Source organism: Arvicanthis niloticus, chromosome 11 (assembly GCF_011762505.2).
Source record: "Arvicanthis niloticus isolate mArvNil1 chromosome 11, mArvNil1.pat.X, whole genome shotgun sequence".
In the NCBI taxonomy this organism is placed as follows: Eukaryota; Metazoa; Chordata; class Mammalia; order Rodentia; family Muridae; genus Arvicanthis; species Arvicanthis niloticus.
The window spans coordinates 5,990,838-5,998,474 of NC_047668.1; the positions used below are offsets into that span (position 1 = coordinate 5,990,838).

Sequence of the window (7,637 nt, forward strand, 5' to 3'; positions counted from 1 at the left end):
TGCTTTCATTGCATTCGATGAATTTGGATATGCTGTGCTTTCATTTTCAATGAATTCTAGAAAGTTTTTACTATCCTTCTTTATTTCTTCCCTGATAGTTGAGTATAGAGTTGTTCAGTTTCTATTAGTAAGTAGGCTTTTCTGATGTTTTTGTTGTTATTGATGTCCAGGTTTAATCCATAGTGGTCTGATAAGAAACAAGGTGTTATTTCAATTTTCTTATATCTGTTGAGGCTTGCTTTGTGACCAACTATGTCTTGTGACTCCAGTTTTGGAGAAGGATTCATAAAATACTGAGAAGAAGGTATATTCTTTTGTGTTTGAGTGAAATATTCTTTAGATGTCTGTTATGTCTATTTGGTTTATAATATAGGCATGTTTCATTATTTCTTTGTTTAGTTTTTGTCTAGATGACCTGTGAGTAAGTGAGAATGGGGGCATTCACATCTCCAACTATTATTCTGTCAGTTTCTATGTGCCATTTGAACTTTAGCAACTTTTTTTTAAATATGGGTACTCTTGTTTGGGGCATAGTTGGTCAGAATTGATATGTCATCTTGGTAGATTTTCCTTTGACGTGTAACAAGGGTCCTTCTCTATCTCATTTTGGTTGAGTCTATTTTATTAGATATTGGAATGGCTACTCCAGTTTCCTTTTGGGGTCTGTTTGCTTGGAAAAATTTTCCCTTCCTTCCTTTTTTTTTTCCATTTATGCAGCACAATGATAGATCATGGGATCCATTGTGTTAGCTTGTATCTTTTTATTCAGTAATTGATTTTATTGATGTTGAAAGTCTTTGTTCCTTCCTGTTATTTTGATGTTGGTTTTGTTAGTGTGTGTGTGTGTGTGTGTGTGTGTGTGTTTCTGGGTGTTTTGTTTGTGCCTTGCTTGGTTTTGCTGTTATACAGTTACATATTTCTTGTGTTCTTGGATGTATTAATCCTCATTTGGTCAGAATTTTTCTTCTAGTATTTTCTGTAGGGCTGGATTTGTGGATAGATATTATTTGAATTTGTATCTCTCATGAAATATCTTGTTTTCTCCATCTGTGGTGATTGAGAGTTTTGCTGATTATAGTAGTCTTGGTTCGCATCTGTGGTTTTCTAGAGGATGCAAAATATCCTTCCAGGCCCTTCTAGCTTTTATTCTCTGTTGAGAAGTTAGATGTAATTCTGATAGGTTTGCCTTTGTATGTTACCTGGTCTTTTTTTCCCTTGCCACTTTTAACATTCTTTCTTTGTTTTTAAGACTTTAAGTTTGTTATTATGTGGTGGGAGGATTTTCTCTTTCTTTCTTTCTTTCTTTCTTTCTTTCTTTCTTTCTTTCTTTCTTTCTTTCTTTCTTTCTTTCTTTCTTTCTTTGCACAATCTAATTGGTGTTCTATAAGCTTCTTGTATATTTGTAGGCATCGCTTTCTTTATGTTGGGATTTTTTTTATGATTTTGTTGAAAATATTTTCTGGTCCAGGGTTCTGCGACTCTTCACTTTCTTCTATTCTGATTATTCTCAGGTTAAATTTTCCATGGTATCCCAGATTTCCTGGATATTTTGGGTCAGAATTTGTTTTTTAGATTGAACTCTTTTCTTGACTGGTATATCGATTTCCTCTATTGCATCTTCCATGCCTAAGATTTTATCTTCTATCTTCTGTTGGGGATACTTGTATCTATTCTTCTTGTTCTCTTCTCTAGGTTTTCCATCTCTAGGATTTCCTCAGTTTTTGTTTACTTTATTGCTTCTATTTTCAATTTCAGACCTTGAACAGTTTTATTTATTTCCTTCACCTGTTTAATTGTATTTTGCTGTACTTCCTTAAGGGATTCATTTGTTTCATCTGTAAAGACTTTGGTCCCTGGATATTCATGGTGTACTAGATATTGGAGGGGGGTGTAAACTCAATGGCCCTGGTATGGCACCCCTCTGATGGGTATTCTTGGGCTATATTGTTCTGGGTCAGCAGGTCTGTATGGTTCAGGATCCACAGGTCTCATGAAGGTGAGTAGAGAGGTGATGGGAGATTGGAAGACCCACAGGAAATGCAGACTTCCTAGCGCAGCTAGGGGTACCTCTGGAGGACTCTGCAAGCAAGAAAAGTGGGTAGGGAAAGGGAATCTAACCCATATGGTTGAGGATCCAGAGGTCTGATGAAGAGGTCTGAAGAAGGGAGCTGGAAAGGTGGCAGGAGAATTGGTTTAGGTATATTTTAATGGCAATACTCTGCTGTTGGTTACTAAAGCTTATTAGTATAAATTTAAATCAAGAAGAATGATACCTTTAAATACTATTCCTTCATATTTCTTTGGATATTTTTGATCTCCTGGGATTCAATTTAAAATTCTTTTTCTCATTTACCTCTTTGGTTACATCTATTCATGAATAGTTCAGTTTTTTTTTTTTTGAAGTTCAGCATATTAGTACAGTTATATGAGAAAAATTTGCTTGTCAAATCTATATTCTATAATGGTACTGAATTAATTTATTATAACTAACAATTTTAATGGCCTGTCAGGAATTTACTACAAATGAATCACTATATTTGAAATAGAGAAAATTTTACTGCTTTCTTGTTCAGATTTTCTTGTATGCTCAGTTCTATATTGATCAGAATCAGTGAGCATTGCCAGTACGTTATACCAGACCTTAAGCAAGAAGCACTTATGCTAATTGCAATGTAACAATTTTTCATTATATCTAGTTTTCCACAAACTACTAAACCACTTACTTAATTACTCATTTACTTACTTACTCAAATATGTGTGTGAGTACGTGTATGTGTGTGCGTGTATGTGTGTGAACGTGTGTGTGCTTGTGTGTGTGTGTGCGTGTGTGTGTGTGTGTGTGCAAAGGCAGTGTTTACTATAGTGGCATTCACAACTGCTTTGCCTTTCATCCTCCTTTTGTCAATGTTGGTGATATGAAGTTTTCAGGAGAGTTAAAAGGAATTTTTGATCAGTGAGAAAGAAGATTGTATAGTATAGTTGTACATCAGAAACACCCTTTGCAGGAACAATGGACTGGAGGATCCAGAAAACTGCTCTATTGCTGTCCAAGCATGTTCCCTTAAAGACTAAAAACAGATTAAAAAGATTTTAAGTTAGTATGGAGAAGTGATGAGATAAATTGTGTAACTTCATTGAGCACCTCCTACTAGAGATGGTGATGAATGCCATGCAAATTCTAGAGGTAAGGACAGGTCAAACATGTGATGATTTAATATTGTTATGTATGGTTAGAAAGATAGCCATACTACTATAGAGACATTTGTTGAAGCACATGAACAAAGGATAAACTTAGTTTTGACAATTATATGTGATGACTGAGGAAATGCAAGTGTTGGGGGGAGGGGAGGGCACAAGGCTGAGGGCAGTCCTTGACACACTTGTTGCTTTGACATATTATAGTAGACTGTTCCAAATTTCCCAAAGAACATGGGATGTGTTTGAAAAGGCAGTAAGTGTCTCATCTAACAATCAACTGGCAGTGGCTTGCTTAATGGAATTTCTGAAGCTTTAAAGCCAATTGCTGTAGAGTGAGTAGGAATAATAAACAACAACAAAGCATTTTGAGCCGTATTAAATTCTTTTGAAAATTCTGTGGTATATTGTTAAGATAAACAACAATTTCAAAGAAATGCATTAATTAAAAAAAGGTAGCCAATGATCTACAATTTCATATTTTTAATTAAGCTGAAAGTAAAAATAATCCATATTATTAAATAGATATTTTGAATAATATACTTTTGAGAAAATATGTTTTAGGTGATTTCAAAAATTATCAACTGAGTGATGGTAGTTGCTATAAAATTAAAACAACAAGAAAATCTTCCCAGCACACTCAGCAATCGGAGGTAAGCAAATTGGTTGCATATTTTAGGAACCTTTAAAAATAATCTTAACATATATGTAAAAAAAATCTTAAGTTTATTTAAGATTCTTTTTTTTTTCTTTTAGATCATTTTCATACATCTCAATGACTACTAATAGCACTTGCTGGTTCACAGCCATAATGATTCTAATAAAAATTTTCAAATATTGACATCTTTATGTTTTAGAATTCTGGCAAATATTTATATATTAGTTTAATCATTGTTTCGTTGTGGTTTTACATAATTACAACTCAAGAAGTAAAAACTCTTCTTTATTATAATCTAACAAATAGTCCTTTGTTCTGGAAAAACAACTATCTAACTAGATGCAGCATTAAATTTGATTCTGGTTTACTTAATCAATTTTTCTACATTTTTAGATTTCTAACCATGATTGAAATATCTCCTTTTTCTAGCTGCTGGGCCAGGTAAAATCACTGAGGACAACATGGATGTTTTCACAGACCAGTGGGAAAAGCAAGTCTGAGTGCTAAACTGAGGCAGTGGATGATATCACCTCAGTGGGTGATTTCCACTCCGTCTCAGAATACCCTGTCTGGGAGGATGTGGACATATGTGTGATTGTCCTGTAAGAGGTGTGGATACACTCAGAATGCCCTGTCTGGGAGGATGTGGACATATATGTGACTGTCCTGGAAGAGGTGTGGATACACTCAGAATATCCTGTCTGGAAGGATGTGGACATATATGTGACTGTCCTGTAAGAGATGTGGATACACTGGATCTCAGATCTAAGGCTACACAGAACTGCACAGTCTGGGATATTCACATCAGCAATGTAAAGATGGAGAGATATGAAGCTGGAGTATATACTGAGAAGGTGCTGGAAGGCATAAACTTGCTTTTGGAAACAGTGATGTCACCCTTTGCTGAACAAGTTAAGGTTACTATCAAAGCCCTGAGTGCCAGTATGTTTTTAACCTTTTGAGGAGAATGATACCTAAGGCATGGTGTATGATATTCCTCTGGACATTGTCAGGAGCCATCTAGAAAAAACTAAGCTAGAAGGTAGTCTTCCTGGAGGTGGCCGACCATTTTTTCCATGGTTTGTGACATGTAAGCTCTATAAGGCAAGGACATAAAAAAATTCCTGGATTGCCGATATGCCTTTCCTGTCATTATTAAATCAATATAATAATACTTTGGCATTATACCGCCCTCAGCAGATCAACATAAAGATTAACTTTCATGAATTAATGCTGTTTAGAATTCCTATCCTATGATATTAGGAATATTATATAATTCCTGATTTGTCTCAAATAATCTTAGGAAGAAAGTTTTAAGCGATGGTTTTAGTAGTTTTGCTAGAAAGATATAATCAAGTTAAAACCAAGAATAAAATGTGCCTACTACTCATGATAGTAAGTAAAAGCTGCATAATAAGAAATATAATGAGCTTTTATATTACACTTAAAGGAGATATAGGTTTGGAACAAATGTGTGTTCAAGAAAAAACATTCAGGTCCAGGGATGAAGCCATAGGTGTGCACTATGATAAGACAAGGACAGGTGAGACTGTTGCTTTGAACTTATAATGAGCATAAAGCAGGAAACACTGCTTTCAACATAATACAACATCTTTTTTTAAATTTCATTTTGTGTAACATTTTATTTATGAGTTAATTTTCTAAGAACATTTATTTATGAAAAGGCCAAAGAAAAGAAATAAAGGTGGTATGATGTGGTAGCATGGGGGGCTCTGCTCCATCCATCCATCCATCCATCCATCCATCCATCCATCCAAATGTATGGATGTAGCAATTTTCGACTTCATCCAGTGTGTGTGTTTTCTATGTGAGTGAATCATTCTTTCCTCTCTGGTTCACAGGAGATAACTAGCCTGGTCTACAAAAAGGCTTCTGAGTAGCTGGCCAGAGAAAGAAATTTTAGTAATAAATCCTTTACCTATTTTTGGGCATTCATTACCTAATACAGCATGTGTTAGTAACCAAAGCCAGTGTTTTTTGTCCACAGAATAAGCAAAAAAGTGTCCTGTCTCCAGAAGCCATCAGTGAATAGCATCCAAAACAGTTAGACAAAGTTGCAAGGCCAGAGAACATATGTCTTTTGTCCATCACCCAAGGCTGTATCCCATCTCAGCTCATTTCTCTAATTCCAGGCAGGTCCCCACTGGATATCAGAAAGGCTGTGCTAATGGGGAGGACTCCAGAAAAGCCACAAGATGATTCTAACTTTGAACAAGAGGATTATGATGCGCATTGTTGGACAAGTGTTCAGACCTAGGATGACCAGCTCATTGCTAGGCAGAGTTCAGGGACTATAATGGCACAACTACAACAGGAAAAGAAAGCAAAAATATCTGAGCAGGTAGACATTTCCCACCAAGAAAAAGTCTGGACGCTGAAGTCCCAAGTGGAATGACAGCAGCAATGACAATATTTCTCTGGCCAATCAGATGTGTATGATCACGATGGAGATGACAGATTTCACAAGAAGCAAAGGCCCATGAAAAATACATCTGATGTTATTAGTGTTGCCGAGAAGACTGCAGTAGCAGGCTGTCGAATGGACAAATTAGCTCGTGCTGTGTCCTGAATCAGTATGTAAGTATTATTAGCCTACTTTCATTGCTTTGCCTAGTATTGCCATCGGCTTAACGACTGCAGTACAGTGAAGGTGTAAGTTCAGGATCTGGGAGGACAATTCATTGTGTTAGGGGTGGACACTATTATGTAACTCGTCCAGGCAGCCAAAGACCTGATGAACACTGCTGTTTTCACGGAAAGGATCTTATGTAGCCTCAACCACATACAAGAAGGTCTATGGAACAGCAAGTGTCAACTCTCCAGATGTGGCTTGGATGATTAAGGCTCCCAAAAAGAAGCCTCTTGTAAAGGGAGAAAAGCCTGAAGAATTCCAGACACAATTTCAGTGGAGGTCTCAAAAGAAAACATTTCACCTGTGAGGGCTTTAAATGAATTCAAGGTTATAGATTCCTTCTAGGGCAATAGCCTTCAAACAAAAAAAGTATTTTCTTTCTGTCTGCCTCCCCACACCCTTTTTCATTTTGATTCCACTTTCGTAAGCATGCCTGCTGATGTGTATGTCTCTGGCCTGGGGAAATTAAGAGAACAGTGTCTGTTTGCATAAAAGATGAGATGAGATCAATGCTATTGCTCTATTGGTAACCTGGGAAGAGAGGTGATTTCTGACCGGAAGTGGCACAGAGCTGTCCTTCGCAACATTCTCTTGAAGCTGGGCAAAGAGTTCACACTGAGATGTTCATGGGAGTGAGAGGGATGAGAAAAATAAACTTAACTCTACAAAAGCAAACTCTAATGTATGCAAGAATCATTAGGTTGGCAGGTATATTCATAAGTGAAAAACTCAGAAGTGTAAAAGTAGAATATAAGGACTATACTGCTTCTGTTTCAGTGGGAAAATGTAATAGCCAATACACTGAGGTGTTCCAAAAATTGAACAATTTAACCTCAGTGTCATGTATCCATGCTATCATGTGGATTCTTAACTGGGGAGAAACCAACTCATCCTATCCCAAATGTTTCTTTAATCTGCATTCTTTCTGTTCATTCTTTCTGGCAGTGACATTATTAGGGGTTCCTCTCTGCTGAAGACACCAAACATTCCGTTGATACATGTGAGTCCTTCTGTAGTCTCTGAAGACACAAAGTGTAGCTCAACTGTCCTTCCTTTTATTCTTTTCTTTTTAAACTTGAAGTCTGACTTTGCTCAACAAAGGAGACTGAGTGGTAAAACATTGGTGAAATG

General features: G+C 36.5%; 1 pseudogene; it reads left to right on the forward strand.

Moving 5' to 3' along the window:
* The first annotated feature begins 4,671 nt into the window (after positions 1–4,671).
* LOC117717329 (catenin alpha-2-like) lies at positions 4,672–6,851 on the forward strand (annotated as a pseudogene).
* The last annotated feature ends 786 nt before the right edge of the window (positions 6,852–7,637 follow it).